Genomic DNA, 19074 nt, shown 5'->3' on the forward strand with positions numbered 1-19074 from the left:
TTTACTGTATGTATTTTTGATGTTTGTTTTATTGGAATCATCATTGTCCGAAATTTAGTAACTGCAGTGCTATATTCATCCTATTAAGAAAGGTTTCTCAACTGAATCAATAAGTCCATGCCTATTCCTTTTAGATTTCCATGGTATGTTGGAAGGATAATCTGTATGCTTTGGCTGGATATTATTATACAATATTACCTTTAGATCGCTTAATACACTTAGTTGATTAATTGTATTCAATTTACATTTTAATATAACATTCTTTTTATTATTTTATTTATTTTTTCATCATGATAAGTGCACTCCTTAATCCTCATCCCCTATTCCTCTCATTCCGTAATCCGCATCCCCTATGGTAACCATTGGTTTGTTCTCTGTCGTTAAGGGCCTCTCTTTCTTGGTTTGTCTCTCTCTCTCTCTCTCTCTCTCTCTCTCTCTCTCTCTCTCTTTTGCCTTTCCTTGTTTGTTTGGTTTCTTAAATTCTACATATGAGCAAGATCATAATATATTTGTCTTTCTCTGACTTATTTTGCTTAGCATTATATTCTCTAGCTCTATCCATGTTGTTGCAAATAGAAAGATTTCATTCTTTTTTATGGCTAAATAACATTCCATTGTGTATATATTACCACATCTTCTTTATCCATTCATCTATCCATGGACATTTGGGCTGCTTCCATTGTTTGGCTATTGCATATAATGCTGCAATAAACACAGGGGTACATGTGTCCCTTTGAATTAGTGTTTTTGTACTCTTTGGGTAAATATCCTGTAGTGGGGGTAGTTCTATTTTTAAGTTTTTGGGAAATCTCCACACCCTTTCCCACAGTGTCAGGACCAGTTTTCATCCCCACCAACAATGCATCAGGTTTCCTTTTTCTTCACATCCCTGAGCTCCTGTTGTTTATGTTTTTGGTTTTAGCCACTTTCATAGGTGTGAGGTGATATTTCATTGTAGTTTTAATTTGCATTTATCTGACAATGTGTGATGTTGAGCACATTATCAGACACATCTTTTTATGTGTCTATTGGCCATCTGTATGTCATCTTTGGAGAAATGTCTATTCATGTCGTCTGCTCATTTTTTAATTGGGTTATTTAGTTTTTAGCTGTTGAATTTTATAAGTTCTTTATATATTTTGAATACTGACTCTTCTTCAGATATATCATTTGCAAATATGTTCTCCCATTTTGTGTTTTGCCTTTTAATCTCATTGATTGTTTCCTTCACTGTGCAGACACTTTTTCTTTTGATTAGTCTCAGTAGTGTATTTTGGCATTTTCCCTTACCTCAGGAGACAGATCTAGAAAAATGTTGCTAGGCCAATGTTGGAGAAATTACTGTGTGTGCTCTCTTCAAGGATTTTTATGGTTTCAAGTCTCAGTTAGTTCTTTAATCCATTCTGAGTTTATTTCTGTGTATGGTGAAACAAAGTGGCCCAGTTTCATTCTTTTGCATGTGGCTGTCCAGTTTTCCCAATACTATTTTTTGAAAATATACTATTTTTTCCCATTGTATATTTATTCCTCCTTTGTTGAAAACTAATTGTCCATGTAGCTGTGGGTCTATTTCTTGGTTTTGCGTTCTATTCCATTGATCTATGTGTCTATTTTCATAATGTACCATACTATTTTAATTATTACTACTTTGTAATATAACTTGAAACCTGTAATTGTGATACCTCCAGTTTTGTTTTTCTTTCCAAGATTGCTTTCGCTACTTGAGGTCTTTTGTGGTTCCACGCAAATCTTCAGATTGTTTGTTCTAATTCTGTGAAAAATGCTGCTTGTATTTTGATAGAAATTTCATTAAATATGTAGATTGCTTTGGGTAGTTGATATGACATTCTAATTTTCATTGGATTACATGAGTCAGGTACTGTTACGTGAAAGTTTAGTTACCTATATTTAAACTTTTGTCATGATTTTTTTCAACATTATGCTGTCTTTATAAAGTTCATGGCACCTACCTGGAGTCTGATATATTGAATGAACCCAGACCTTGGTATGAAAGACATTTTTGAATCAAATTCTAGCATTTTGTTAGAGCTTTAACAACACAAATTATAACATTGTACTACAGTTCTGAGATGTACTAAAAAATAAGAGGCATAAGGCTAATTGTACCAGGTGGTGCATTTCGTTTGTAATGACAAAGCTTATTACTACACAAAATGAGTTTATTGTAAAAGAATGGTAAAAATTCCTATCTAGCGCATCACCAATTTCTTTAATCACCCCCTCATAATGTGCCTTCAACAGCAATACCTGGTGCTGACAAGCTATAAAGAGTTAAATATTGAATTAATATTGTGCATTTATTATTAAAGGAAGTATTTAAATAAAGCAAAAGGAACTTTATATCTAATAATCTTCAGTTATGTGAATGAAAAATGAAGAAGACCATATTCTCTCTTAGGGAAGTTTATAGTAATTGCTGAGTTTCTCTAATAATAAAAATTGGATTCAACAAAGTATAAACACAAATAATAATATGTTTAAGAGGCTCAACATTTTCGTGTGTTAACTACCTTCAAAGATATATTCTGCCTCAAAGCCTCCTTACATGCTGAGGAACATATTGAGGAAATATAAACATGTCGTGTAAAATATGTTGTCATATATTCTGCAGTAAGTGGGTTTAAGGAAAGCCTGCCCAAGGCTTAAGATAAAATGAAAGAGTTTAAAGTGTTATCTGTCTATATCAAAAGCAGTAGTTCATTGGTTAAATGAATTATGGTACCCTAGTGAAATACACAAAATAAAATGCATGTGTGTAATAAAATAATGTGTAACCAATAGTTAAGTGTTTTATAAGAATATTTGAAGTTAGTAAAATGTTCATAATAAATTAAATAAAATTCAGTTGTTATAGAATAATGACGACTTTATGATAAAAATAGTGTAGATGAATGTAATATGTAAATGAGAATATGTAGAAAATGAGATAGAGAGAGAGAGAGAGAGAGAGAGAGAGAGAGAGAGAGAGACTGACTGACTACTTAATACCTTGAAAGAATTATAACTGGTAACATCTGAGTAGTGGGATTATGTATTCTTATTTTTCTTTTTATGCTTCTAAAATATTTTAAATTTTCATTATGAGTATATATGAGTATTAAAATAAGACAATAATACCTGCAAATTTTTTTCATTAATGATTTTTTTGAAGACAAATGTATTTGTTAATTATTTCATACAGGCCATAGTAATAGTTGCTTATTTCAACAGAAAAAAGCTTTGGCTTTTTTTCTAAAATCAGGCAAAAATATTAACCAATCATTACCTCGTAGGTCTAATAATAAGATGATACTATATATTATAATTATTATAACTCCTAGACCCATGTGCTCCATTTTATACCCATTCTTCTATTTACCTACAAGAAATGAATCCTGTAATTTCTTTATTTCTCATCTCATATGTTAATCCCAAAAATGAGCATGAAGTTTGTGGTGGATGCTGGATGTGCCCCCATGAGACCTTCATTCCATTAGAAACTAGGAATGTTGCATGATAATGATTGGCAGATGAGTGCTTCTCCCAGAAATTCTTTGTTTGAAGGGAGTTGAGCCCCCCAAGTCTCCATGGTCCCTTCCCAGGAGTGATCAGCTTCTAACAATGGCTAATGTAAAACAACAGAGGGCTAGCTGCTGTGCCTTGATTTAGGGGTTCTCTGAAAGTCCATCCCCATGTCAGATCAACTGTGGAGTTGTCTGATGCTACTGTTCCTACTGTATCCAATTCTTCCTTTTTGTCTTCCTAATCCTGCTTCATGTAGCCCTCATAGATAATAGTTCCTGAGAATATGGCCCAATGCACTTCCTACATGCACATCATTGTCCTTGGGCTTATTTTTCAGGGAACACATCAAACTGATTATACAAAATTGCTCCAGTGAATATTTCCTGGAATTACACAGGAAGTATTAAGGACCTATATATGAAGGGGAGCCTATTCAGCGTATTTTTGTTCAAATTCCAATTGAGAGAAATGTCTTTTCTCTTACCCTCATAGTTAACATGGCAAAGGACCCTGAAGTAAGTAGGGCATTTCAGGAATGAGAGACCTGTGGTCTAAGCAAGCAGACAGACAGGCACTATTTCTGTGGAAAATAGGTAAAGCTGTCAGTCAGTATATTGCAGAACATCTCATAGGGAAGCAAAGTCTCTGTGGAAATACACTGATGTGGATTCTACTTAAAGTGAAATTTTTTTTTATTTCAAAGGCTAAGTATTTAGTGGTAATGACTCATAAAATCATTATCAGAAGGAAAAGGATCAGCAGAGTTCGGATAATTTAATTGAATTCAATTAAAGAAACACTAAATTTGTACAATATTTTTCTAGCACTGTTCTGATGCTCGAAACAGAGTAGCAAAACATGTGGATTAAAAATAAATAAATAATAAATAAATAAATAAATAAATAAGAAAAAAATCTACTTCATTACTGATGATAAGTGTTAAGGATAAAGAGAAAGTCAAGGAAAGTAATAGGTAATGCTGGCTGGAGTTTGAGAAAAATAGGAGGAAGAAAGAAGGAGTAGGAATCTGAGCTAAGACCTGAATGAGTGGATGGAATGAGCCATTATGTTATCTAGGGCAAGAAAATGAAAGATGAGTTTTAGAAAAGATTATAATAGAGATTTTATGGGGAGTAACATGGGTTAACATACCTTCCCTTCTTAATGAGATGAAATGCAGGGCTCCTTACCTATTACTCACTCCTTAATGTTCAGACCCCTCACAGCCTCAGTCTTGTCTGATATCCCCACAGTTCTTGAAGCCTGCTAGCTAAATTTAAATATTATTCAGGCTTTGAAAAGAAGGAAATCCTGGCATTTCTGATAGTGTGGATGAACTTAGGGGACATTATGCTAAGTGAAATAAACCAGACACAAAAAGGCAAATATTACATGATATCACTTACATGTGGGCTCTAAAAAAAACTTGAACTTAGAGAAACAGAGAGTAGAAAGTTAGTTGCCAGGGGATAGGGGGTGGGAGACATGAGGAGATGTTGGTTATAAGGTACAAACTTACTTATAAAATGGGTAAATTCTAGAGATCTAGTGTACACTGTGGAAGGTATAACTAATTATCTATTGTGTACATGTAACTTGCTAAAGGTTAGATCTTCAGAGTTCTCACCGCATGCATGCACACGCATGCACACACACACACACACACACACACACAATTTCTAGGATTTTAGGTTTTTGAGTAAAGCTTTTTTGTTCACAGCACTCTGTTTTAAGAAATTCCTCTAGTCAAAATTCTATAATTTCCTGTGGTATTTCTGCAACATACTTGTCTATTAACATTCAAAATTCAGGTATCCTAAATGGATAAAACCAGATAAGCACTACACTTTATATATGTCATCTTAATTCTGGTCGTTTCTGCCTGAGTTTCTTACATCTTTACAAGTTGCTTTCCTTCCTAATGCATCCTTCACTATCGTATTCCCTCTTTCATCTGTTTCTTAGGGTGATTTTTGCATCCTTAGTGAATGCCATCCTTGACACTTTCTTTCATAAGACTCGGGTTGGCTCGTGGCCCAGGAGACAGCAAGTTACACTGGGTTTTCTAATATACTTCAAAAGCTCTGAATTGCATTCTGACATCAAAGAGCCATAGAATGATAATATGACAGCCCTAGATCGTACTTTGAGAAATCATCCAGTTTAATTCCTCTCTTTCTAAAAGGTTGATAATTGCAGTCCAGGTAGTAGCTATTGTATTCATTTTTTTCCCCTTTCCTTTCACTCAAGCCAACATGGACGACATTTCACCCATCTCACGAGTTCCCTATTCCAATATTTAAATTCTCATGGAGAACTATTTATTTTTCTCCGTCTTTTAGGAAATATATATTTCCTTAGTATTTTCTCTTTCTCAAGCATTTTGAGAACATGAGAAACAACTTTTTAGTACCACTGTCATATAATGGTACTAATTTTCTAAGATGGTCATTATTGTATTTTTTTAAAATTTTTTTAACGTATACTTCTTTTTTTTTTTCAACATTTATTTATTTTTGGGACAGAGAGAGACAGAGCATGAACGGGGGAGGGGCAGAGAGAGAGGGAGACACAGAATCGGAAACAGGCTCCAGGCTCTGAGCCATCAGCCCAGAGCCCGACACGGGGCTCGAACTCACGGACCGCGAGATCGTGACCTGGCTGAAGTCGGACACTTAACCGACTGCGCCACCCAGGTGCCCCTAACGTTTACTTATTTTTGAGACAGAGAGAGACAAAGCATGACTGGGGGAGGGTCAGAGAGAGGGAGACACAGAATCCGAAGTAGGCTTCAGCCTCAGAGCTGTCAGCACAGAGCCCGACGCGGGGCTCGAACTCACGGACAGTGAGATCATGACTTGAGCTGAAGTCGGCCGCTTAACCGACTGAGCCACCCAGGTGCCCCGGTCATTATTGATTGAGATGTCTTCACTGGTAGAGCAGGTACAAAGTTCATGGTCTATGGACACAAATTGTCAAAGTAACATTTTAGGTTTCATAAATATGCTTAGATACTGGGTCCCAGTTTCTGCTTTTATTAGAAAATTAGTACCAACTTCAGGTAAAAGCAGTTTTCTCTGTTTCTGCTGTCCTCTTTCTCCCCTCTCTCTATTCCAGTGGTTAGGTAATCAGTCAATTAAGAGTTTTCCCTTGTCTTCCATTATTCTCCCCCTCTCTCTTCTGGGTTTGGAAGGTGAGTAAAGGTGGGCAGGAACTTACATGCCAACTGTTGAATTGCCCTCATGTTTGCTCTCTGTTTGCCAGGTTAGTGCCATTACCTTTATTCAATAGAGAGGCCTTTTTATACCTACGTTTCTACTCTCAGCTTCAAGTTTTGGGGATGCAGCATACCCGGAGGTATTCTCTCAGGCCATTTCAGATTCAAAAGAAAATGGTGGTGGCCATGTGCAGAGAATGAGGGTTTCTTTTGTTTCTTCATTTTTGCTTTATTTGCTTTTGTCTTAGTTTTGTTTCCTCAGGTTTCACATGGCATATAAGATATTGCTTTTCTTTACCCTGGAATCTGTAAAAAGTGTATGGGTATATCTCCCTACACCTACTCCCTCAAGAGCCCTGAAGGATAGGGAAAAATGCAAGTTCACTTCTTGTATGAACATACACTTTGATTTTCAATTTTTTACTATGTATCATGCTATTTTCTATTTTGGAGTTGGAAAAATGACCTTTGATCCTTCAGGCTATAATTTATAGTAAAAACCTTTATGTGCTGAGTTATCCAGATCTGAGAGGGATGTGAGTGCTGCCTAAGTTTCTGCTCTTGTAGACTCCATGTGGCTCTGCAGTCTGGTCCCGAGAACGCTAAGCCATCCTGAATGTCTGCTGTGGAACTTCTCCCCCAGTCCGGCTCTCCCCTCAAAGTACTGTTTCTTCCAGTTTGCCCAAAGTCAGCAAACTTACAACCTCAAATGACTCTTTTAGAATGAGTATTCCTTCACTATTAAGATGTTTTGTTCTATTACCTACTCAGACTTTCAGATAATTTATCTTTATATATAGTGTTTTTGTTCTGTTTTGTTTTGTAGTCAGGTTATGCTTTGCAATATAACCCTTTTGAAGCTTAGATGACTTCCCTTTACATGCCATAGTGTACATCTCATAATGAATTACAGTAACACAAACTCAGGGGTGCAAAAATTTAATTGTGTTTATTTCTATATAACAGAAATAATACCTATGTATCTATCAAATCTTTATTTTCCCCATAAAGAAGAAACTTAACCTAGTAATTTCCAAACAAAACTATCATTTTGGGAATTAAAGCCAATCTTGGAAACTTAAGTTAAAAAAATTTCCCTCTGTTTTATTATACAAAATCCTAACTTTGTCTTATATCCCTTTATTTTCCAGCTTTGAATACATTTATTTACCATTAGTGATAGGGACTTTATGTATACTATATTAAGTATATGCTGTATAACATGTACTATCTCTCTGTCTCTCTCTCTCTCTGTCTCTCCCAATCTCTCTTCCCTGAGTATGTATGCATGAAAGTGTATGAGTTAGAATCCTGAAGGTACAGTCATTCTGGTTGAGTCTAGAGTGGTGTTGGTGTCAACACAATGCAGTCTTATTGTCCGAAGTAACTTTCAAAAACTTACATTCTTAATCCATATTTCTCAAAAAAAGAGAAAAAAAGATCAATGCTTAGTGTATATATCCACCATTGCTCTCATTCCAAAGCTTCTCTTGTTCCTTCCTCTTTATTCTTCCTTACCTCTCAAAAGAAAGAAACTCCAGCAAACCCAGCACTAGCGTTCAGGGCTCACACTGAGGCAGTCAGTTTCTGTAGTCTGTGAGTTTAGTATAACATCGTGTTGTACACATTTCAGCCTATATTTATAATATATTGAAACCCAGACAAGTGTTAATGAAGAAAGTCCAACCCATGAAATGCATTTTCCCTTCTTACAAAGTGAGGATAAGACTATTGCAATCTAAGTAAACCTGCAATTTTGAAATAAAATAGCATACTTTTTGTAAACAGATTATTAATTGATGACCATAGCTGATCATTTGTTTCAGATTTTTTTTCTTCCAAAACAGTTCTGAATTATTTATATTATTTTCCTATATGTGAGGCCTTATGGTGGTATATCATCTCCCCAATGACTCTGATGTTTTCAATTTTAGTGAAAGGGTTGCATACCACTTTTATCCAGCAAATAAATCACTGAAATTTCCTCATAGCAAATACAAAATAATTTATCTTAGCTCATTTTAGTTATGCTCTTCTGTTATTGGTGTCAGCAGCTTGTGTCTGTTGCAGCAAGATTTTCTCTGATTTTTATCAATGGGTTTTCTTATGAGCATTGCACAAAAAAGTGTGCTTGTGTGTGTATGTGTATGTGTCTGTGTCTCTCTTCCATTGGTATTGATAGCCACTAGTGTTTTCCTTATTTATCAGCCCCTCACTTATAGAACTATTCTTAATTCCTCAGTATTGCTTCAAATATTTTTTCCAGACTAGGCATTTTGCCTATTTATTTTCATTTTTATTACTTGTACACCATCCAGTTTCCCAGAATGTATTGAGAGAGTATCTTTATATATCATTAATTATCCTTATAATTTAGTTTAATATTAATTTTTATTAAAAATATTGCTGGGTACATGTTGATGCTCTAAGTCTACCTTAAAAATAGTTTCAATTATCCTTTCAGTTTTTAGCTTTTTAAAAAAGTTCCCAATCTAAGACAATTTTGCTGCATCAAACGCATTGTGACTCTTTACATCCTCGCCTAGCGACTCTGCTAGGTCTGCCTGACCTGTGATCAGATTTTCATCCCTCACGTGTCTGAGCCAATGACATGCTAATACTAAGCCCATTGTACTTACCCGTTTATGATCCATTTGGGCAAGGAGGTAAAAGAATGTACCCTGGGAGATATTTCCCTTGCTGTCACTGTGCAACAGCAGCCCTATCTGCTCCCATCATGGCAACTACCCCTGCTGAGACAGTGACTCCTCTTCTTGCCTGCAGATTTCCAAACTGACCTCGTAGGAATCATAGCTTATGGGAATCTTGCTGTAAATCTGCAGAAAACATTCTCTCTTTAGAAAATAACAGCTTCTATTTCCATAAAGACCAAAAATTCAGGGACAGGAAGCACAAAGTAAATCACTGGGGTGATGCTAAGCAGGTGTGGAGGCAGGATTCTGGTCCCCATGATTCATCCCCTAGTGTGATGCCTGTGATTATGTTCCTAGGCAAAAAGGGAGTGAAAGTTGCAGACGGAGTTAAGATTGTTGATATGCTAACCTTAAAATATAGAGATTATCCTAGATAATTTTGGTGGGTTTTACATGGTTATAAGGCCCTTGATAGCATAAGAGGAAAGTAGAAGAGTCAAAGAGGTGGGATGGTAGAAAAGGTGAGAGAGATTTGAAGCACGAGAGACTCAACGCACTGTAGCTGGTTTTGGAGATGGAAGAAGGGGACTGCCCGCTAAGAAACACCTGTGGCATCTAAAACCTGGGAATGACTCTCAGCTCACAGCCAGCAGGGGAAAGGACTTCAGTCCTACAGTGGCAAGGGACTAAAATCTTCCAGCAAGGTAAATAAACAAGGAAATGGATTATCCCCTAGGTCTTCCAGAAAGGAATACAGCCCTTTTGATGCTTTGATTTTAGCCTAGTGAGAACTTCACCATATGTCTGACCTACATAGCTCTAAGATGATAAATGTGTGGGATTTCTTAAGTGTCCCATGGCGTCTTTAAAAAGGAAAATTATCATTGTATATATACCTTTTTTTTTTCCCCAAACATGATATCAAAGCATTCTCTATAAGGGGATAAGCCAAGTACAGAGCATCCTTCAATGTTTAAACGCTCATTGAGAATTTAAAAATCCACAACCTTAAGCTAAATACAAAGTTCTTTATAATTATAATTCTAACACAGCCAACAAAGAAAAACTTTAAACTCAAATGAAAACAAAACACAAAAACTAAAACTTTCATGTTCAATTGTTATTTTCATGTCACGATTTTTATAAAAGGAAACATTATATAACTGTTTAAAAGGCCATGCAGAATAAAATGTATATATTGCTTTAGGAAGAAGTAACAGCCAACTGGTGTGACAAATATGTGGAGCGTATACCTTTTGGTTTGAATTATTATGTATCTGAAGGCTAATATACTTAGAAATTAATGGTCATTTTGTTTTGATGGTACTTAGTTTTTATTTTTTTTATTTCTGTGTTGTTTGGATATTTTGCAGCCATTATTATTTTGTTATAAAATGAAACTCAGAGTTCTATTATCTGCACACAAAAAGTGACAGAGTCATGCACACTACTTAGGGTAGGCTCTGTAGGGTGTATATTGCCTTGTTGAGTCACTTTGGCGAATCTTGCTATGACAAGCATATCTGATGGGGTTTAGAAGCACAAAATAATATTCTCTCCCATACCACACAGGAGGAATCTTGCTAATATATTTAAAATATATCTTTAGTTAAGAATATACTTGAGAAATATGTTAGTTTGCTTTGCAATGTTATTTACTTCAAATCATGCTAAAACATTTTCTGATTTTTTAATCACAGTTTTGTTTTTAAGCATATACTATATAGCATCACTGCATACAGACATACTGTATTTTATTATTAATTGTCTTTACAATAGCTCAGTTTTCTTCAACTTTTGCCACCACAAACAAGTAACATATTCGGGAAGCCATTGGGGATTATATCTTGAACTAAGCCTTGATACACACACTTAATTTCATAAAAAGAAAACCCAGAAATCTCTCTAAAAGAGTTGCACAGATTTATGCTCTTACTGTCAGTAAATGTTTCCCTTTCTCTATATTCCACTAGCACTTGTTATTATTCAATAATTTCAGGAAAGTGTACTTGTCATTTGATAATTTTTTCATAAACTTGTTAATTTTACTTACATTGTCTTTGGTTAATGAGAAATTTTTCATTTGTTATATAATAATACTTTTGCTTTTATAGTTAATGCTTTAGGGGAATTTTTAAGATATGAGAAATATGAAAAAAAGTCCTAACAAGCTTTGAGCAACAGGCATATCATTACATATTTAGTTATCATTTGACCTGAATCTCATGATCAACGCAATCTTACTATATGATAATTTTGAAGGATTATCCTCTCGGATACAGAATATCTGTTTGATTTGTTTAAATATAAGTCATATAGTTTCCCTACATACATTTCAATAAATGTCATCATATTCAAAGGAAATAAAGATATTTCCAAAAATCATATTGTTTCGAGTAGTTGCTAAATCATACATTTGTCTAGGACAATGGTAAATAAGATGGGATTTTGGAATAACAGATAAAAATAGATAAACCAGAACATATGCTCATGCTACCTTGAATAACATTAAAGTTCTTTCTGACTGCATATGTGATTGCTTTTCTGTGCTGTGTGTTTGTTTCCAAGCACTGTCTATGAAGTGTGGAGAGTCAGTGGAAGAGGTTAGCTAAAGGCACTCCAATTAGATCTCATCTGTCTGAGGGCTGGTTTATGCTGGGCTCAACAGTGTCTGAGGCAGTATTGCTTGATAAGCATCTCATGATTCAGAAGGACGTGAACTTATAGATTATTCATTACTGAGAAGGGATATCCAGCCTTCTCTTACTTATCTAAGCTTTTTGTAGCATTATTTCTCAGGTTATTACCAGTACAGATGATATAAATCAGTAGATAATTCTTCTTGGCCTTTCCTAACCAACACAGCAGTTTTTGAATTCCAGTGACAGAGATAAATAGGGAGGTAGAAAGGTAGGCTTCAGAGTTGTTGTGAATTGTGAATGTACCTACTTTGCCCTTCCCAGTTTGGACTTGCTATTTTGTATCAGTGCAAAATGCTTGCTGCTACCAAAAAAAAAAAAAAAAAAAAAGCTGAGAAACTCATTAACGAAAGATAGTTCAGGGATTCTGGGTACATAGAAGCAATTGGCTGAGCAGCAAACTGTCTTAGGGAAAACATATACAAATAATCATTATTTATGATCCAAGAATAGTGGTTTTTTTTTCAATTTCTATCATTTGGCAATTAGTTATAATTTGTAAAACATCTAAATATATCAACTCCAGGTAATACTTTTCTGTTTTTTTGTTTTTACCAAAAAATTAAATGAATAAATAAGCACACAAATGCTATAAAGAAACAAATATGTCTTGCACAGTTATTGACTTATAATTCAGCAGACTCTTTTAGGTCACTGAATTACTTTTAATAACTAGGACTATTACATGACTAAATGGTCCTCAAGACTTGACATAAATCCTCTAAAGAATAGTTCACATTAATGTCACTATTAAATTTATCCTTTCTTATTTTATCTCTCTCTCTCTGTCTCTCTGTCTCTCTCTCTTTCTATCTCCTAGCTGGCTAGAGGAACAAATCACATAAAAGCATTTAACACACCCCAGAAATTGTATGATATTATAGGAATAAACATTATTTAAAAATCACTCTTAGAATTTTAATAAAAGCAAACTGTATTCTACCAATAAAAACACAGCTTCAAATTTTGTTAATAGTTTAGTTCAGTTGGCCCTGGAGAATAAGTTCTACAATTTCACAGTGAGGTTAGAAGTACTTAAATGATAAAAATAAAAGTGCTTAAATGGTTTTTGCATTCACACAATTTCTGACTTACTTTCATCTTTATATATAATTAATAAACCATTTTAAAACCTTTTTGGAAGAAGACAGTATGGCTAAACACATAAGCAAGAAGATACTTAATATTTTTATGAAATTGCAATCAATTTTACCATTCTATTTACATTTAAAAGATCTTTATAGTCATTCTCCATGTGTGTACACACACACACACACACACACATATATACACAAAATGTCAAATGGAAGGAATGTTCAAAGATCTATTCTTATTGCACTGATGTTTAATACAATTTTATATTTTAATATGCTCAGTTTAAATACAATTACTACAAACCTTAATGCTGGTTGGATCATTGTATGTAGCTTTTATTGATTTTTATATGTTAATTAAAAATTAGATAAAGATAAATATTAATATTTTAATTTTATTATCCAAATTTATTCTTCAATTTTGTTTACAATTTAATTGTACTTTTACTCACAAATTTATGTCATAGGATGGCTTCTACTTCGAAGTTTCACCCTATACCTTTATTAAGAAAAAAAAAACATTTTGCATTGATTTATTTTTCTGCAATACTCTTTTCAAAGAAAGCAGATTAATATTATATTCTTTAATTTACAAATTTCCTACACTCCACTCCCAAATACCACCACCAAGAGCACTGCCAAGAAATCATTTCAGTGAAACTATTCTACAAAGGTAGTAAACAGCTGTACCAATGCCCTGTGTGTAGGGTGTTATCATTCAGCATAGTCCTTTTATAGATCAGGGCAATGGCATAAAAAAAATATTAGTGATTGTATAAAGAACACACAAAAAAATAGTATTTAAACCAAGAGTCTTGATGTACTTGTCAGTATTTTTCATGTAAACATGTTTGGGGGAAAGACAGATAATATTTTAAAGAATATTGTGAACTTAAGAGCACCTGGGTGGCTTAGTCAGTTAAGTGTCCAACTCCTGATTTTGGCTCAGGTCATGATCTCACAGTCCATGAAGTCAAGCTCCTCATCAGGCTCTGCGCTCACAATGGGAAGCCTGCTTGCAATTTTTTCTCTCTCCCTCTCTCTGTGCCCCTCTCCCACTTGTTCTCTCCCTCTCTCTCTCAAAATAAATAAATAAATTAATTAATTAAAAAAAACAAAAAGAGCTTATCAATCAAGCATCCCATTCAAATGTATTATCTCATTGAATGTGGAATGTGCTTCTGAGACTTTTAGGCCCAACATTGAATGAGTCCTCTGCCTCTTATGTGATTATTGTCTACTTTTTATGAATTTGTAACTTATCTGTCTATAGAAAGTAGAAATAATAAATAAAGGCTATTGAAAATGAAAATTTAAAACCATATCCACCATACCCATCCTATCATTGGTTGATCTAAAATTAAAAGTAAATATTAAGTTGTTAAAATAAAAGAAAATCTCAGTTCAAAAGAACTTATTCAATATACACAATATACACATAGATAAGAATCTTTCATATGAAAATAATCATTTTCATAGATTTTGGACACTAACTCTTTATCTGATATGTCATTTGCAAATATCTTCTCCCATTCTGTCGGTTGCCTTTTAGTTTTGCTGATTGTTTCCTTCGCTGTGCAGAAGCTTTTTGTTTTGATGAGGTCCCTGTAGTTCATTTTTGCTTTTGTTTCCCTTGCCTCCAGAGATGTGTTGAGTAAGAAGTTGCTGCAGCCAAGGTCAAAGAGGTTTTTGCCTGCTTTCTCTTCAAGGATTTTGATGGCTTCCTGTCTTACATTTAGTTCTTTAATCCATTTTGAGTTTATTTTTGTGTATGGTGTAGAAAGTAGTCCAAGTTCATTCTTCTGCATGTCGCTGTCCAGTTTTCCCAGCACCACTTGCTGAAGATACTGTCTTTATTCCATTGGATATTCTTTCCTGCTTTGTCAAAGATTGGTTGGCCATATGTCTGTGGGTCCATTTCTGGGTTCTCTGTTCTGTTCCATTGATCTGAGTGTTCTTGGGCCAGTATCATATTGTCTTGATGATTACAGCTTTGTAGTATAGCTTGAAGTCTGGGATTGTGATGCCTCCTGCATGGTTTTCTCTTTCAAGATTGCTTTGCCTATTCAGGGTCTTTTCTGGTTCTGTACAAATTTTAGAACTTATCAAACTCAGCACCCAAAAAAACCAAATAATCCAGTGAAAAAGTGGGTAAAAGACATGAATAGACACTTCTCCAAGGAAGACATCCAGATGGCCAACCTACACATGAAAAAATGTTCAACATCACTCATCACCAGAGAAATACAAATCAAAACCACAATGAGATATCACCTCATACCTGTCAGAATGGCTAACATTAACAACTCAGGCAACAACAGATGTTGGCAAGGATGCGGGGGAAGAGGGTCTTTTTTTGCATTGTTGGTGGGAATGCACGCTGGTGCAGCCACTCTGGAAAACAGTATGGAGGTTCCTCAAAACACTAAAAATAGAACTACCCTACATCCCAGCAATTGCACTACTAGGTATTTATCCATGGGATACAGGTGTGCTGTTTCGAAGGGACACATGCACCCCCGTGTTTATAGCAGCACTATCAACAATAGCCAAAGTATGGAAAGAACCCAAATGTCTATCGATGGATGAATGGATAAAGAAGATGTGGTGTATATATATATATATATATATATATATATATGTATGTATATATACATATATATATACACACACACACACACACACACACACACACACACACGCACAATGGAGTATTACTCAGCAATCAAAAAGAATGAAATCTTGCCATTTGCAACTACATGGATGGAACTGGAGGGTATTATGCTATGTGAAATTAGAGAGACAATAATCATGACTGCACTCATATGAGGACTTTAAGAGACAAAACAGATGAACATAAGGGAAGGAAAACAAAAATAATATAAACACAGGGAGGGGGACAAAACAGAAGAGACTCATAAATATGTAGAACAAACTGAGGGTTACTGGAGGGGTTGTGGGAGAGGGGATGGGCTAAATGGGTAAGGGGCATTAAGGAATCTCCTCCTGAAATAATTGTTGCACTATATGCTAACTAATTTGGATGTAAATGTTAAAAAATAAAAAAAAAGAAAATTAAAAAAAAAAGAAAATAATCATTTTTAGTTTTTGTATTCTTAGGTCATTGGCATTTAATTACTCATGACTGGCTCACTTATAAGACAATGTAGCACGTAGCACATATGCATGGCTGTTTATTACAATGTCCTGTGCAAGTACTTTTTATTTGGGTAGGCATTCACTCCACCAAACTTGCAAAGAAAATGTTGGTCTTCATAGGATTTTTTTTCCAAAGAATTAAAAAAAAAATTAATGCATACAGAGATTAGTGTCAATATAAAAGGCAAACCTACAGTACTCTTCTATGTCTAAGGAGACAGAATTTTCACTGCAGAAAAAGTAAAAAAAGACTTGGGGCGCCTGGGTGGCTCAGTCAGTTAAGCATCCGACTTCGGCTCAGTTCACGATCTCACAGTTCGTGAGTTCGAGCCTCGCGTCGGGCTCTGTGCTGACAGCTCAGAGCCTGGAGCCTGCTTCATATTCTGTGTCTCCCTCTCTCTCTCTGCCCCTTCCCTGCTTATGCTGTGTCTCTCTCTGTCTCAAAAATAAATAAACATTAAAAAAGTAAAAAAACTTTATTTTATAATACAAATATGATTAATCTATTGGATAACTAAATGCAGGAAGCTTATTTGGGGTTAACAGATATTAACTCCAAGAGACCATTTAACAACTAAGCATAAATACAAATGTAATTCATGATAGCTAGGGTTGGCTGACCTTGGTGGACACATTAAACATTGTAAATTTCAAAGCCACAAGAGAGATTCTAGAAGATTCAATTCATTGTCATTCCCTTCTCCATCTAAAATGTTCAGTGTACAGTGAAAGAACAAAGTGAAAATGTACACAATCACAGATATTGTCCAGGAAATGTTATTTAACATACTTTTCAAATGCTAAAAAATGCATTGCTTTCAAACATCATTTTTTTATTTTGGGAGAGAGATAAGCAATATTCAGTTTCCTTTATAATTAAAGGTCATTATTGGAAATGTAACCAAGATGTTAAAAATGGGCTTTGATTTCTTAAGTAAAAAAATAAGTGATATTAAAATAAACCATTCATATTTTAACCATTACTCTCTTTTATCCTATACCTAAAACCCACATCTACAAATAAGAGTTATACAGTTAGAGAAAATTGACTGAAGAAAATAGAAAATGGAAAAAGGTACTATTGCTGATATTTGGACATTTGATAGTATCTTTACTTCTGTTTCTCCTTTTCTTTAGAAGTATTTCACAAAGCATTTAAGATTTACAAGTTTACAACGAACAAGGATAACAGCAAGTGATGCAAAACCTGCCTTGTTTAAATTCAAATCCAAAATTTGGTGTGGTCCATTATGACCTCTAGAACTGGCAGATTGCCTAATGTTTTATAAGGAACCAAACAGGTAGATCACAATGACACGATGCTCTTGTTAGACTTTTTACTATTTAGTGATTCAGTGATTAACAGTGATTCAGTGATTCATTGATTTTACTTCTATTATTTCTGAATGTCAATATTATTGCTTTTCTTCAGATATAAGGTGGAAAATATTTGTTATTTTATCAGTAAGTATGATGTTATATCTAGATTTTTCTTTGATGCTCTTAATCACAATAAGGGAATTCCTTGTTATTTCTAATATGGTGAGATTTCAATTTTCTTTTTATAAATTGGTACTGAGATTTTTCAAATTATTTTTCTGCATCTACTTAGGTATAGTTTTGATCAAAATTTAAAATCTTTTCTTTTTGTTTTTCATTTACGCTGTTTATATAATGAATTGCATTAATTTATTTTCAAATGTATTTGATCCTTGTATTTCTAGGATAGATGTCACTTGGTTCTGATTTTTATACTGATTGTATTTTACTAGACTCAACTAGGTGAAATTTGGTTAATGATTTTTCCATTTGTGCTCTTGAAGGATACTGATATGTGGTTATTTTCTTTGTAATATATTTAACTGGTTAGGATATTGGAGTAATGCTAGCCTCATAAAATGAGGTAGCCAATTGTACACATGCATACTTCATCTCATCTTGCTTGCTACAACTTGTACTTATCTCTTGGGTAACCTAAAGTCATAGAGTTAACCCTTGATGAAACTTGAAAGAAATATACTATTAAATGATTAATATACTCCTGTGTTAGAGTCTGAAATAGATCAGGGACAATTTATACCTTTTTATCATCATTTAACAGATTGGTATTTCATACATAGTTTATTTCACTAGACTACCTGCTGGTGAGTCTTACCATGCACCTGGTTTTAGTTATGTGAATGGAGGGTATATAAAAGCTCTTTGAAGGAGACTATGGATCCCCTTAAACTAAGGTGTTTCACATATATTTGATGATTCAAACTCTGAAGATGAAGCTATCTTTCTTGTGTGACTGAGAAAGAAGGGCACTGTGCCTGGAAGTCTAGACCTCACTAATATTGCTTGTGAGCTCTTCCTTCTGTTTACCATGTCTCTGTCTCTCTCTCTCTCTCTCTCTCTCTCTCTCTCTCTCTCTCTCTTTTTAATTGAAGTATACTTGACATATGATGTTATACTAGTTTCAGGTGCACAACACAGTGATTTAACAACTCTCTACATAATACAGTGCTCACCATGATAAGTCTAGTTATCATCTGTCACCATAGGACATTATTATGCTATTATTGACTATGTTCTCTATGCTGTACTTTTCTTCCTTTTTTTTTTTATTTAAACTCAAGTAAGTTAACATACACTGTAGTATTGGTTTCAGGAGTAGAACCCACTGGTTCATCTCTTACATATGGCACCCGGTGCTCATCCCCTAAAACTGCCCTCCTTAATGC

The 19074-nt window shown here is 34.5% G+C and overlaps 1 long non-coding RNA gene across 3 annotated transcripts in view; it reads left to right on the forward strand.

Moving 5' to 3' along the window:
• LOC106982282 (uncharacterized) overlaps window positions 1-19074 on the forward strand; it is a 458722-nt gene that overhangs the window by 33737 nt on the left and 405911 nt on the right. The window lies entirely within an intron of this gene.

The sequence above is a fragment of the Acinonyx jubatus genome, chromosome A1 (genome assembly GCF_027475565.1).
Source record: "Acinonyx jubatus isolate Ajub_Pintada_27869175 chromosome A1, VMU_Ajub_asm_v1.0, whole genome shotgun sequence".
In the NCBI taxonomy this organism is placed as follows: Eukaryota; Metazoa; Chordata; class Mammalia; order Carnivora; family Felidae; genus Acinonyx; species Acinonyx jubatus.